This window comes from Sus scrofa, chromosome 10, assembly GCF_054392235.1.
Source record: "Sus scrofa isolate SSC_HxYL_T2T_F1_AM1 chromosome 10, Sscrofa_HxYL_maternal_Yorkshire_Landrace_v2.0, whole genome shotgun sequence".
NCBI lineage: Eukaryota > Metazoa > Chordata > Mammalia > Artiodactyla > Suidae > Sus > Sus scrofa.
In genome coordinates, this window is record NC_139392.1 from 5,040,229 (window position 1) to 5,056,966 (window position 16,738).

A 16,738-nucleotide genomic window follows, 5' to 3' on the forward strand; every position below is an offset into this window, starting at 1 on the left:
TTGCTTGAAAGCATTTTAAGTACTGCACTTACAATTCCAAGGCTTCCTTGCCAAAAGCAAAAAGCAGAAACAAAACAGAAAAATGCCGCATGAAGGAGAAGAGGTCTCATGACACATTTTATTTTTGGTTTATTTTCATAAACTTTAAATTACTCCTTCTCAAAGAATCATTAAGTTTTGATTATCAAATGTTCAGACTTACATGGGAAAAAAAGCAGCTCTGTCCCCAAATCATTCTCTCCAAATGTAGAATGTTGTACTTAACAGATGGCGTAAAGCATAAAGCACTTTACAAATGCTTCCAAATTGCTTTGTGTTTGCCTGGTACTTAAATGAGACATTTCACAAAAACAAAATACTACATTTGACTAGAATCTAACCTATTCAAGTCATTTTAAGAACAGCTAGTTGAGAGAATCATATATTCATTGTGGAGATATGTGGGTTAATAATAGACAAATTTCTATTTTAATGTTAATGCAAAACAAAATTATTCTCAGATTAAGACTGTGAAAAACCAGAGTCCCTGTCGTGGTGCAGCAGAAATGAATCCGACTAGGAACCATGAGATTGTGGGTTTGATCCCCGGCCTTGCTCAGGGGGTTAAGGATCTGGTGCTGCCTTGAACGGTGATGTAGGCCGCAGACCCAGCCCGGATCCCACATGGCTGTGGCTGTGGTGTAGCCAGCACCATGATGCGTGTGATTATTTTAAGTTGCTGTGCTGAAAGTTTATTTTTCAACCAAGGTTGGTTGGTTGTGTGAATAAATGAGGGAGTTTGGACTGAGAGTAAATATGATGAGATTATGGCCAGCTTGCAATTACAGTGTATTTCCTCAAAGACTTAGGACCTCAAAGAACTTGTAAAGCATTTATTGATCACTACTATTTATTGAAGGTCACTGCTAATTTTTTAATACTTCATTCAGCATTTGAGTGATCATTACTGACCTAAAGCAAATACACTGCTAGAAAGTTTGTATTTGAGCCCTTTCTGGATATTTTTCTCCACGGTCCCAGAAGCAACTATTTTCTTAACTTCTATCACCACAAGCAAGTACCTATTCTTATACTTCATATCCATGGTGCAATACATTATGTATTTCTGTGTCTTCTCTTAACCAACATAATATTTTTGTTTGTTTGTTTTTTAGGGCTATACCTGCAGCATATGGAGGTTCCCAGGCTAGGGCTTAAGTCGGAGCTGTAGCTGCTGGCCGACACTGCACCCCCAGCACCATGGGATCTGAGCCATATCTGCAACCTATACCACAGCTCACAGCAATGCTGGATCCTTAATCCACTGAGCAAGGACAGGGTGCAAACCTGCATCCTCATGGATGATAGATTCCTTTCCACTGAGCACAACGGGAACTCCCAACATAAAATTTTTGAGAATCATTCATATTCTTCCATTTATGCATAGTTCATTTATTTCTATTGATAAATTGCTTCTCACTACATAAATATTACACAAATTATCTATCCATTTTTGGACATGTGGGCTGTTTCTTGAATATATCTATTATGATTAAGGTGTCATATTTATTTTGTCATAATCCTCTTTGTGGATACAGATTTTAATTACACTTGGAGAATTACATGATTCTGTAGAGGTCTAGGAGCAATGAGTGGAAGGGATAGAAAATTTTCATTCTAATATAAAAAAGATTTTTGGAAATAACCATTCAAAAAATGTAATAAAATATTTTATCATCCAGTTATTTTATGCATCAATTAAAAGATTCACGTAGAAGCTGAAAAAAGCTGAGTTGGAAGATATTGTCGCATTTGTGGGAATTAGGCTGTTACCTTCTTTACAGTCTTCCAACACTAAAATTCTAAAATGGTAGGACTATGCTATAGTACATTCAGTCGATTCAGTACTTTTTTTTTTTTTGGTATTTCAAAACATAATTTCTCTAATGAAAATTGTACGTTTTACTGGCAAGTAAATTGACACACAAAAATAGTTAAAGAATATAACTTAAATGTTAAACACACTGAGAAAGAATTTATACTGCACCCCTGAGTTTAGAGGAACATAATGATGTCTACATACAAATTAGCATTTATAGGATATTGCATAAGGAACAATTTTTTTGCAGTGATCAAGTATCTTTCTCCCTAAGGAAATGGCATGCCTTTTCAATGTGAAGTGCTACTCCACTTCAGTAAATAATGCAGTCTCATTTTTAGAGATTGCCACAAATTTAACTTGTAGAGAACATTTTACAAGGTTTAAGGTCTCTGCAGAAACACAATTCCTCAGGACATTTTAGCATAGAATTGATCCTGCGCATATGTAGAGCATTATTTATCAGTGTTCCATGTTATTGAAAGAAAGAATATTGTTCACATGTATAAACCACATAAAAAATGAAAGCCATGAAGGTATTGAACTCTGATTTATAAAATTCACAGCTTTTATTTTTTTCTCACAGCACCAAATTGTGAAGAGTGTTATTTAACAAGGTGACTTTGGTCTGTGTGAATGTCCTTTCAAATGTTCTGATAATGTGCCTTAGCAGTAGGACATTTGCCACTAACTCACACTAAAGCAAAAATCTGTAAAAAGTGCAATTGTTCCCTGAGAGTCCTCTGTAGGAAGTAGAAGTGAACAATGTGTTGAAATGTAAATTTCCTTTAGATTCTTACAAATCCTGCTCTACAGGGATTTCACTTTTCAAAGCTATCTTCTGTATTTACTATTCCACTTGTTACATTTTAACTCCCTGAGCCAAGATTTGTAAATGATCAGAGAACTGTCACCACAGGTCTAATTCAGGCATGTTCCCACCCTTGTTACACTGTACCTCTTTCAACCTCAAACTCAAAGACTGTACTTGGAAAGTGGTGTGGAAGAAACTGTAAAAATGCAGCTATTAAAGTATTTCTATGACTTGCTATTATAACAAGGGAAGAACTTGAACCACTCTTTAGAAAGAAGCCAAGGATACATCCCATTGTATGTCATTATCTTTAGCCTCCACGTTCCAACCCAATGTATTTATAAAGTTAAAATAAACATGGGAAGCAATTTTGAACTGGGGAATAATTTAAAAAGCAGTATTCTAACTTGTTCTGAGCTGCAGTGATGATAGGAGTCGGGTAATGTTGGTACTCTAATTTTTATGAACCTCAGGGGTATGTCTTTTGAGCGCCAGACACTATAAATAAATTTATTTGCTATCAGATGTAGGCATCATGTATTATATTTATTAACTATATTTTTTAAAATTTTTTATTAGAATATAGTTGATTTGCACTGTTGTGCCAGTTTTCGCTGTATAGCAAAATGACCCAATCATTCTCTCTCACACACACACACACACACACACACACACACATTCCCTTTCTTATATTATCTTTCATCATGGTCTATCCCAAGAGACTGGATATAGTCTTCTGTGCTTACAGTAGGATCTCATTACTTTTCCACTCTAAATGTAATGTTTGCATCTACTGACCCCAAACACCCATTCCATTCCGCTCCCTCCACTCTTCTTTTGGCAACCATAGGTCTGTTCTCTGTCTGTAAGCCTGTTTCTCTTTTGTAGATAAGTTAATTTGTGCCACACTTTAGATGCCACATATAGGTGATATCATACAGCATTTGGCTTTCTCTTTCTGATTTACTTCACTTAGTATGAGAATCTCTAGTTGCTTCTATTTGGCTGCAAATGGCATTATTTTGTTCTTTTTTATGGCTGAGCAGTATTCCACTAGGTATATGCACCACATCTTCTTAATCCATTCATCTGTGGATGGACATTTACGTTGCTTCCATTTCTTGGCTATTGTGAATAGTGCCGCCTGAATATAGGGGTGCATGTATCTTTCTGGGTGAAGGTTTTGTCCAGATATATGCCTAGGAGTGGGATTGATGGATCATATGGTAGTTCTATATTTAGTTTTCTGAGGAATCTCTATGCTGTTTTCCACAGTGGTTGTACCAATTTACAGTCCCACCAAGAGTGTAGGAGGGTTCCCCTTTTTTCTACACACTCTAGCATTTGTTATTTGTAGACTTATTAATGATAGCCATTCTGACCAGTGTGCGGTATTAACTATACTTTAGTAGATTCTAAGGTTTCTCAGAAAGTTAAGAGCACCATAGAATTTCATGAGAAAGTTCTGGTGAATGAGAGGAAGAATTTTCTTCCCCTCCAACAAAGTTCCCTGCTTTAAATCTGATTTCCTTATAGCATTTCCTTATAAAAGGAAGCCTGTATAGTCAATATATACATATATCCTACATAAACATGCACACACACACACACATACACCAGCTGGGTATGAGTTTGAAGTTTATATTCCAACCACCATATATATATTATCATATATATTAGCTGATACACACACACTAGCTCATCACTCTGATATTTTATTATAAGCCTAAGAAAGTCTCTAATTATATGGAAAATTTATACCTATATTAATTTCTGTAACTGCATGTTGGGTTATCAATGTAGCATAGGCTTAGCTTTTTAATTACCAAGCTATAACTCCTATTTTTGTCATGATGAATATACATGATGAATGTACCTCATCTTCATATGATGGAGGAAGCCATGGAGCATTTTAAGAAGCCGACCTAATCTGGAGTTCCCGTCATGGCTCAGTGGTTAACGAATCTGACTAGGAACCATGAGGTGGCGGGTTTGATCCCTGGCCTTGCTCAGTGGGTTAAGGATCCAGCATTGCCGTGAGCTGTGGTGTAGGTTGCAGATGTGGCTCAGATCCTGTGTTGTTGTGTCTCTGGCATAGGCTGGTGGCTACAGCTCCGATTAGACCCTTAGCCTGGGAACTTCCACATGCTGCGGGAATGGCCCTAGAAAAGGCAAAAAGACAAAAACAAAACAAAACAAAAAAACCCAGACAAAATCTGACTTATGGCATAAAGGTATCATTTGGGGGAACTTTTCTATGAGTAGAATGTAAGGTGTCAATTGTAGAACCATGGAAAACCACTGTCCCACTGCTTCAACAGTGCAGGCAAGGAGTGACAGTGCCTTGAATAGTGTGACAGTATTAAGAGGGGTGAACATGGAGTTCCCGTCATGGCGCAGTGGTTAACGAATCCGACTAGGAACCATGAGGCTGCGGGTTCGGTCCCTGCCCTTGCTCAGTGGGTTAACGATCCGGCGTTGCCGTGAGCTGTGGTGTAGGTTGCAGACGCGGCTCGGATCCCTCGTTGCTGTGGCTCTGGCGTAGGCCGGTGGCTACAGCTCCGATTCAACCCCTAGCCTGGGAATCTCCATATGCCGCGGGAGCGGCCCAAGAAATAGCTAAAAAGACAAAAAAAAAAAAAAAAAAAAAAAAGAGTGATGAACATTAGTAAGATTATGCCTATATTTTGAAGAAAAAATTGGCTAAATTTCTAAGAGATTAATTATGGCACGTGGCTATATTTAAGATCATGGGAGGTAAAAATAGGTATGACAGATAAAAGCTGGGAGGGTAAGTAACAGTCAGTTCAAGAAGAGAAGGATGGATTCATTAACTGACAATATATAAACTATAAAAATAATCTTCAAGGGGAAAGTTTTTTTCATAATTTAATATTTACCAAAAATTATTTTTTGATACATCTAAAAAGTTTTCACCAACTAGCTATTGTTTCTCTTTAGAAAATATTCAACAGTGGCTTAATTTTTTTTTTTTTTTTTTTTTTTGTCTTTTTGCTATTTCTTGGGCCGCTCCCGCAGCATATGGAGGTTCCCAGGCTAGGGGTCGAATCGGAGCTGTAGCCACCAGCCTACACCAGAGCCACAGCAATACAGGATCCGAGCCGCATCTGCAACCTACACCACAGCTCATGGCAACGCTGGATCGCTAACCCACTGAGCAAGGGCAGGGACCGAACCCACAACCTCATGGTTCCTAGTTGAATTCGTTAACCACTGCGCCACAACGGAACTCCAAAATATTTTAAATTATTATTATAGGTTCATAAGTCCTATGTTTCAAGTCAGGTAATACTGACTAAGCTCAGCTGGGCTCAGTATTGCATCTATGGATTGTTGGGTGGTACATTTTGAAATCAGCATCTTTCCTAACAGTAGTGGAACTGGTCCAAGGTGAAAAAGCAACAAGTTTGATCAAGAAAATAACAATACATAAAGAAAGAATAAAAGCTAGAGTCAGAGTGCAGAGCACTATACATTTTCTTGCATATCTTCACATATGCCAGACCTAGGTAACTGAAATATGTGAGACTCTATTTTTAATAAAAATAGCATATTACTTAATGCTTATATATTTAATATTCAAGAGTAGCATCCTTGTTAAAATATAACTTTTGAGAATAAATTAAATAAAATGTACATTATCTGAAATCCCCAAAAAGCTAAGAAGATTTTATCTTTTATTTTTAATTCTATCTCATGGCCATGTTTAATTTTAAAAATTCTTGTATCTCTCTTTCTTTAATAATCTATGCATTCTTAAGATGTACATACACATACACTCTGAAGCAGTTCCAAGATTTTTATGTCCTCTGATAGATTTTGAGTTCAAAAAGTACAAAATATTATCTGAATTAAATAAAACAATTTTATAAATACACTTTGAATTTATGACCCTTTCTTAAAAGAATAATTTTCACCATTTGTTTAGTAGAAGAGTAAGCTCCCAGAGTTTTCTACTTTCCCAAAACAAAGTGACTTCAAACAGCTGTTTAGTAAGCCCATGATTCACGGGTTTTTGTTTTTGTTTTTCTTCTTCTAGTTTTGCTAAGATATAACTGACATTTAATATTGTATTAATTTAAAGTTTGCAATATACTGATTTGATACATGTATATATTGTAAAATGATTACAGTACATTTTAATTAATATCCATCACCTCACATATTGTTTCTTTAAGGTCTATTTTCTTAGTGACTTTCAAATATACAGCGCAGTGTCACTAACTATAGTCACCGTGCTACACATTATATCACCTGGCTGTATCCGTCTTCTATCTGGGAATCTGTTCACCCCCACCCATTTCTCCATGCCCCTGTCTCCCCACCTTTGACAGCCACCAATCCTGCTGCCCGAATTCAGCCTCTGTCTACCAATGCCAAACTGAAATGCAGAGACAGAGTTTGGGGTAAAAGAGAAAAAAAAATAGCTTTATTGCTTTGCCAGACAAAGGCGGGTCACAGCAGGTTAATGCCCTAGAGAATGTGCCCCCCATTGGCAAGACTTGTGAAGGATCAGACCCACATCCTAATGGTATCTGTCAGGTTCGTTTCTCCTCTCCACTGCTCCACAAGGGGAACTCCTAAAGGATTCATTTCTAAAAGAAGCATAAGGAATATAACTTTCCTCTTAGGTACATAAGATGCCTATATTATTATGTGTATCTCTTGAGAAGGAACCAGGATCCTGCCCCAAGGTTGTACTGTTGTTTCCTGACTGTTCCTCCCTGGTCTCTGCATCCCCTCCCTTCCCTGATCAGCAACTGTCTGAACCTGATCCTAGGAACTCAGGGAAGGTCATGGAGGCTGAATGAGACCCATTTCCTAAAAACAAGAAATGGGGGACACAGAAAGGCTTTTGTGCCCAGAAGCCCCATAGCATCTGCTCAGTTACAATCTGGTCCCTTTATTATGAGTTTATTTTTTTAGATTCCACATATAGGTAAGAACACACAGTGTAAGTTTTTCTCTATATAATTTATTTCACTTAGCATAACCCCCTCTCTGACTTTTGAAAAATTATAATATATTTGGCTGTAGCTCTTTTTTGGTTCAACCTATTTGGGGTCTTTTGAGCCTTATGAATCTCAATATCAATTTCTCTTCCAAACTTTGGGAAGTTTCCAGCCATTATTGCTTTAAATACACTTTCTGTCTCTTTCCCTTCTGGGATTCCTGTAATGTGTACATTGTTTCCTTTATTTTTGTCCCACAATTCCAGCAAAGTTTCTTCATGTTTTATCTTTTTTTTTTCTTAAATTCTCTGAGTAATTTCAAATGACCTATTTTTTTTTTTTTACTTCACTGTTTTTTTTTTGTTTTTTGTTTTTTTCCTTCTTTTTGGCTCTTTACTGAACTCTTCAGTTCAATTATAGAATTTTTCCATCATGGGGTTTCATGTTTTTATGGTTTCTATTTCTTTGTTGAACTTCTCATTTCGACCTTACAATGTTTTCCTAATTTTGTTTAACTGTCCATGCATTCTTATAGCTCACAACCTCTTTAATATGGCTATTCTGAGTTCTTTGTCAGATAGTTCATAAATCTCCATTTCTTTAGGGTCAGTTATTGGAATTTAGTTTGTTCTCTTGTTCTCTTTCATTGGTGTTGTATTTACATTATCTTTCATGATTCATGCTTCCTTGCACGGGTGTGCATGTATTTTACTAAGCAGTTTTCTCTTCCACACCTTACAGTTTCACTTTAGCAGAGATGGTCCTTTCCCTGACAGGCTTTCAGTTTTGGATGAGTCAGCTGAGAGCCTCCTTGGACAGGTACAACTTGCTATTGGGGTTTCTCTTTGGTGAGATCAATCCCTGAGCTCTGAGTTTGGGGAGGTGCTACTTGCAGTGTTCTCTGGTGGCAGTTGGGTGAGAATGCTGAACCCTAACCACTTCCTGCAGGTCCCCAGGACTTTGTTCTTTTGGAGAAAGAATTTATCAAAGAGACTGAGGCTAATGAGACTATTAAGTGTTTATTTAAAGAGAGAAAAGTGAAAAGATAGGTGCAGAGAAAATATAGACACAAGGCAGGCTGTCGGGGGTAGGGGTGGAAAGGAAGAGAGAAAGAAACAGAAAGAGCAAGAGAGGAAGAGAGAAACATATGCTTTGGAGGTGGTTTAAATCACTTGTGTGGAGGTGGGAGCAGTCCTTCTGGCTTCCTCTGGCCAATCGTCTTGCTTCATCTGGCTTTGGCCTGACTCAGAGCCCTGCCCTCAGGAGGGATTCTAGCACCAGGACCTCTGGGAAATTGACAGGATGTACCATGGTCTGCTGCCCTCCTTTTCTGACCCAAGGAATCTTTCTGTGAGTGTGTAGTTCCTTGACCTCAAGAATGAGAAATAGATGATCTCTATTTTTTATCCAAGCAGGATGCAGCTTTTATCTTGAAGTTATCTGTCCACAGGGAACAAATTACAATTGCTCAGCCTGGGGCCCATCTATCTCCTGCTTCACTAGGAGCAGCTGGATAGGACTGCTGGCTTGGTTTCCTGCCCAAGTGTGGCAGTACAATAGACTCTGCAGATGCCCAGGTTCACTGATCAAGCTTCCTCGTTGGATAAAACTAGACAGTGTACTCAGTAGTTGGACAGGGCTGTGAATTTGCTTCACTGCCTGGATGGGGCTATAGAAAGGCTCCATGGCTATTACAGCTTGATGTCTGGAGACTGAATTCAGACAGAATTCCCATGAAGCTCCCTGGCCAGCCAGGCCCACTGGCTCAGTGCTGTAGATGGGCAGAGCTGCTGATGGGGTTTTCCATTTGGGTGTCATTGTTAGAAGAGATGTAGAAAAGAACATACAGCTTTCGGGTACTCTGGTTAGGCTTCCTGGTAGGCGGGGCTGGAAGCTATATTTAGCCAAAGGTGGGGCTTTGAAATTTAAAAAAAATTTTTATTATATCTGATTTACAATGATCTGTCGATTTCTGCTCTAACACAAAGTCATTCAGTTATATATATATATATTCTTTTTTTCACATCATCCTACCTATGTTCCATCACTAGAGATTGGACATAGCTCCCCGCACTATACAGCAGGATCTTATTGCTTATCCACTCCAAATGCAATAGTTTCCATCTACTAACCCCAAACTCCCAGTCCATCCCACTCCCTCCCCCACCCTTGGCAACCACAAGCTTTTCTCCATGTCCATGAGTAGCTTATTTTCTATAAATTAGTTCATTTTTTCTGTATATTAGATTCCAGATATAAGTGATATCACATACTGTTTGTCTTTCTCTTTCTATTATTTCACTTAGTATGAGAATCTCTGGTTCCATCCATGTTGCTGTAAATGGCTTATTTTTTTTTTTTATGAAAGAGTAGAACTAGAAAATAAAAGGAGGAACTAAGAAAAATTAGAGAATTAATTTGCAGAGATACAATCTGAGTTAAAGGCATTGAAGAGCAGAATGAATAATTCAGAGGAACACATAAGTGAATTGGAAAATAAAATAATGGAAATCACCCCATCAGGACAGCAGACAGAAAACCAAATGAAAAAACATGAAAGCAATATGAGAGATCTATGGAATAATGTAAAGTAGGCCAATCTATGCACAATAGGGATTCCAGAGGAGAAGAAAAGGAAAATAAGATTGAAGATATATTTGAAAAAATTATGGCTGAAAACTTTCTAAATTTAAAGGAAACAGATAACAAGATACAGGAAGCGCCAAACAAGTTGAACCCAATCAGACCCACACCAAGACATATTAAAATAAAAATAGCAAAATGTAAAGATAAGGAGAGGACTCTAAAGGCAGCCAGAGGAAAAAAAAGAATTAATTATAAGGGAACCCCCATAAGTCTATAAGTTGGTTTTTCTACAGAAACACTACAGGCTAGAAGGGAGAGTGGCAAGATATATTCACAGTTCTAAAAGGAAAAATTTGCAGCCTATAATACGCTACCCAGCAAGAATATCACTTAAAATGAAAGGAGAGATAAAGAATTTCTCCAACAAACAAAAACTAAAAGAATACAGCAATACTAAACCCATTCTAAAAGACATATGGAAAGGAGCTTTGAATTTGAATCATAGCCCAGGCAAGGTCATCAGGCCTCATAGCTCATACGGCTTGTTGGCTATGGACCCAAATTAGATATATCTGTCCACTGAGCCCCTTGGCCAGATAGAGTCATCAGCTGGGCTCTATAGATGAGCAGAACTGCTAATTGGGCTCTCTGCTTGGGTACCACAGTGAGTGGGGCTGTACGGTGGCCACACAGCTGCCCAGGTGATCTGTTAGGCTTCCTGGTTGGGTAGGACTGAAAGCCATACTCAGCAAGTAGGCAAAGCCACAAACCCTGACTGGGCAGAGTATGATAAAAGATTCCAAGCTGGTGTGGTTCATTGGTCGGGAACCCAAATCAGGAAGAACTGCTTGGGCACTGCTTTACATGGGGCTGTGGAATGAGCTATGGTTCTCTCAAGTGCTCCAGCAATGCCAGTTGGCTATGCTGAACTGGGGGCTCTATCAACCAGTAAAAAGGGCTTTGAATTTGCTTTCTTGTCTTGGAAGGCTATAGAACTGGCTCCAGGGCTGGCTTGGCTTGTTGGTTGAGAACCTGAAACAGGCAGAACTTCTCACTGAGCTCCCTGGCCAAACAGGCCACCCGCTTGGCTCTGCAGGTGGACAGGACCACTGGCAGGTGCCACAATAACCAAGGTTCTAGGGTGCCATATGCAGCTGCCAGGGTCCTCTGGTTAGGCCACCTGATGGGGTGAAGCTGAGGACTAGATTTAACTAGGTGGGAGTGAAATTTTGCTCCCCTGCCCAGGGAAGCATGGTAGAAAAGGGTCCAAGGCTTGTATGGCTCTTTGGCTGCAAACATGAAGCAGGGAGGACTGTATAACAAGATCATGATCAGATGGAGTCACCAGCTCACCTCTCCAGCCAGGCATCTCTACTATGGAGCAGCTGAACTGAGAAAGGCAGCCTGCCAAGGTCTAAGCTACATCCTCCTTTTCTATCTCAATCTGATCTCCATGGTCAAACCCCTTAGAGCCCCGTACCCTTCCTATAAGAAAAACGTTGAGTGGGGCTCCTATGAAGTGTCCACAGTACTGAGGGTACTGAAAGCCCATATTTGGCTCCCCTTTTCCCACTGGAGAAACAACAGGCCCAGGGGGGACCGCTTGATGTGGCACTCAGACAGCCTCTTACCCTGCTAATGCCATTTTTCTTGCCCAACTTTCCCAACAGTATAGTCTTGTTGCATATATATTTTATACACAGTAGTTTATCCCATGCCCCTAATTTGGCCGTCAATCCCATGCCCCTAATTTGGCCCTCCCTCTTTCCCTCTCCTTTTTGGTAACCACAGTTTGCTTTCTGTATCTATGAGTCTATGTCTGTTTATCTGTGAATCTATTTCTGTTTTCATATGCATTCACTGTACATATATTTTTTTAGATTCCATGTATTTCCACGTATGAATGATATCATTACAATTTCTATATCAGATTTATTTCACTAATAATATTCTCTAGGTCCATACATGTTGCTCCAATGACCAAATTTTATTTTTTATGGCTGAGTAATATTCCTGTGTGTGTGTCACATCTTTTTAGTCCAATCATCTTTAGATGTACACTTGGGTTGCTTCCATGCCATGGCTGTTGTAAATAGTGTTGCTATGGACATTGGATGCATGCGTTTTTTTGATGTAGTGCTTTTACTTTTTCTGGATATATAGCCAGAAGTGAAATTGCTGGATCATATGGTAGTTTTGGAGGGACTTCTATACTATTTTCCATAGTGGTAACATCAATTTACATTCCCACCAACAGTATACAAGGGTTTCATTTTCTCTACATCCTCTCCAACATTTGTTATTTGTTCATTTTTTGATGATAGCCATCTTGACATGTGAGATGCCATCTCATTGTTGATACAAATGAATGGAAAAATATCCTATGCTCTTAGATTTAAAGAATTCATATTGTTACTGCCAAAAGCAATCTACATATTTAATGCAATCCCTGTCAAAATACCCAGAACATTTTCCACAGAAGTAGAACAAATAATCATAAAATTCACATGGAACCAAAAAAAAAAAAAAAAAAGACCCTGAATTGCCCAAAGTAATCCTGAGAAAAAAGAACATAGACTTCAAACTACACTAAAAAAAAATGTTGTACTAAACAAAACAGTGTGGTACCAGCACAAAAAGAGATCAGCACATCACTGGGACAGAAATAAGCCCATTCAGGTGTTCCCTTCATGGTGCAGTGGAAGCAAAGCCAACTAGTAACTGTGAGGATGCAGTTGTGGTTGCTGGCCTCGCTCAGTGGGCTTGGGTATCCAGCATTGCCATGAGCTGTGGTGTAGGTCTCAGATGCAGCTGGGATCCTGCGTTGCTGTGACTGTGGTATTAGCCAGCAGCTGTAGCTCCAATTTGACCCCTAGCCTTCAAACCTCCATATGTTATAGGTGCGGCCCTAAAAAAATAAATAAATAAATAAATAAATAAATAAATAAATAAATAAACTCATATACTTCTTATCAATTAATCTCTGATAAAGGAAGCAAAAATATACAATGGAGAGAAGACAGTCTCTCCAGTAAGTGGTGCTGGGAAACCTCGACAGCTCCATGTAAAAGAATGAAATTAGGACTTTTCTCACATTATATATAAAAATAAAGTTAAAACGGATTAAAGACTTAAAGCTAAGACCAGAAAACATAAAACTAGAAGAGAACATAAGCAGAACAGTCTTTGGCCTAAATCATAGCAGTGTTTTTCTGGATCTGTCTCCTAAAGCTAAGGAAATAAAAGTGAATTAAACAAATGTGACCTAATTGGACTTAAAGGCTTTTGTACAGCAAAGGAAACCACTGACAAAATGAAAAAAACAGCCTACTGAGAGGGAGAAAATATTTGCTACTGATATGATCAATAATGGATTATTATCCAAAATATAAATACAGCTCATACAACTCAAAAGTCCAAAAAATAACCGATTTAAAAATTGGGCAAAATGAATTGACATTTTTCCAAAGAAGATACACAGATGGTCAAGAGACATGTGAAAGGCTGTTCAACATTGGTAATTATTAGAGAAATGCAAATCAAAACCACAACGAGAGAGACCTGGTTTTGACACTGTGATCCCCCATATCCGTGCTCAACTGTGGGACATGGTTAGGTAGCTCTTGTATCTCAGATTGGCTGGAAGTTTCCTGGGAGGCTTTGGATGTGTTTACTCATCCTCCATAGGCCAGCCTGTGGCTGTTCTCCTGGCAGAAGCAGGTCTACCATGACAGTGAGTAACCATACAAGCAGAAAAGCATAGAACGTCTTGAAGTCTAGACGCACAACCGCCACAGCATCGCTTCGATAGCATCCTATTGACCAGACTAAATTCCAAGTTCCTCCGAGCATCAGAGTGTACAGAGGCTACAGAGGTACCAGACAAGGGATGAGGACACACAGAGCATTATTAACTGGAGCATCACTGCAATCTCTGCCATCAAGGCAATCTCTCTCATAGGATATTCAGAATGCCTGTTGCATTTTCCACATTCGTTTTTGCTTTAAATAAGTCAAAAAAATTAATTATGTCCGTATAGTTTATGTAGTACAATTAAAGTATATTTAAAAGCTGCATATTATATTACTAAAAGCAAGCACTACAGAATGAGACAGAGATGATTCAGAATTTCTACTTGGATTTCCTTGGACATAGCAATTGGTCTTAATTGTGAGACCATTTTCTTTTTTATAAATTATGGAGAATGACCAACGTTGCCAAGGCTTTATACATGTTAGGAATGGTGTTCATTAGTATCTAGACCTTACTAGGCACTCAGAAGGCTGGAGTTATGTTTTGTTACTGCACATCTAATTCTCTCATGGCGGGATGGTGTTATTAGCCCATTTGGTTATCTACAGAAGCAAGGAAACCAAAGCTATTATCATGTCATAGATATCTGTCTGCCATTTACTTTTTAAGAATACAATTGATATCAGCTTGATTCGGTTCTAATGACCCTATTTGTCCAAGGTAAATATGATGCCTTCTGTAGGAACAGTGAAAATTAGACCTTTAGGAACAGAGCATATGATTTTCAGACAGTACTCCTTCAAGCAACTAGAAGATTCCCAAATGGAATATTATCATTTACTTCTTTTACAATATTTACTGGACATGTATGTGATGCATTAGTCTTATAATTACCACGATGATCATCAAAATTATTACCTGTTGAGTTTTTATTCTGCTGTGCATTGATACTTGTCATATACTTCCAATACCTTCTTTACCTCTCAGAGGTACTGAGGTCATTTTTTTTTTTTTAACCAGAGAAGCAATGCACATTTTCGAATAATATGGAAAGAAAAATATTCAAAGAATTATATAAAGCACATATGGTCCCTCCTACCCAATGACAACCATTATGGCCATCATAATACAAAAGGTTATTTAATAAATGAGATCACAAAATAGGCTTTTCACAACTAATTTTCAGTCATAATTTGCTTTCCATCAATATGTATCTATAATATAAATTGCAATACATCCCTAGATAATTTGTAAGAGTTTTTTTTCCTCTAATAATCTTGCCTAACAAACTTTTAAAATTCAGTAGCTTACACAGGCATAAATATTTATTGTTTTGCTCCCAGGTCTGTGGATCACATGAATTTGAATTAGGCTCAGCGCTAAGCTGTGAGTCAGGTCTGGTTATATCTGTTCTACGTGTCTCCTGATTGTAGAGCCCAGGCGGAGAAGCAGCTGCCCTTTAAGTTTTCCTCATAGTATCATGAAGCTCCTCAAGAAGGGGAAGAGAAACCTGAATTCCCTTTTAAACCTCTGTTCATAGTGGATGCAGTGTCACCCCCAGATTCATCCCTTTAACTGAAATGATTGCTATATCCAAATGCAAAGTCAGTTGGAGACGGACCTGTATTCTGACCATAGCATATGTGTAGGGAGAATATTCATTTAAAAACCCGAAACACATAAAACCCCATTATATGCTTACCCAACTTGTTTTTGTCAATGCATATTTAGGATTAGCTGGCTTTCTCATTGCTATAGATAAACAAATAACTATTTCTATATACCTTTATTTCTTGAAGATAAATTGCTTAAATGTGAGTACTTAGCTTTTATGGATAGTAGTAGGGTAGGTACTCTCACCCGCAAGCATACTACCTATTTTTGTGAGCTAACTATTTTTGGAACACAGCCACATCCACTCTCCTATGTATTATCCATGGCTGCCTTTGTGTCATAACAGCAGAATTAAATAGTTGTGAGTGACAGAAACCAGATGCCTGCAAAACTGAAATGTTTACCATCTGGTCCTTTAAGAAAAGAATTGTTGGTTCTACCCAAAGATAAGAAATGTTTGCCAAGTGCCCTTCCCATCTCTGTAGGTTCATGCCGCTTCCCCTTTTAAGACGATGAGTCTGTTTCAACTTCCTTGAATTTCCTCGTGAGTTCCATTAACTGGTAAATATGATGGAAGTGACCATTTGGCAGTAGCATTAAGAAAGACTGATGGTTTCTGTTTTTACTCAGATTCCTGACACAAAGAGTTCTTGATTTTTCTGTTGCAAAGACCATTTGGAGTAGAAGCGAGCAGCCAATTCTAGATGATCTCCCAAGTGAATTTAAGGTGAATGACCCCAGCCAGCAACATGTGGAGCAGAAAAAAACTGCCCAGTTGAGACCAAACCCAAATCAATATGGAAAAGAGTGAATCATTATTATTTTAGGCCACTAAATGTTGCGGTGGTTTGTTATTCACCAATAGGTAACGGACACATAGATTATTATATAGAATTGAGGTGTTGCCATAAAAAAAATCTGAAACATTGACTTTGGATTTGTGACTTGGCAAAAAAGCAGAGGCTTGAGGGCAGCCGACTTGGAGAAAACAGCAAAAGCAGTTGAATAAATGTTTCTGGAGGCTCAAGAAAAAAATGGCCATATGGTAATAGATCATAGTAATAAAACCCTTCTGAATGTTCCTTGAGATTTTCCAGTTGTAAACCAGCTTTTCAAATCTTCTGTCCTTGCTTCTCTTA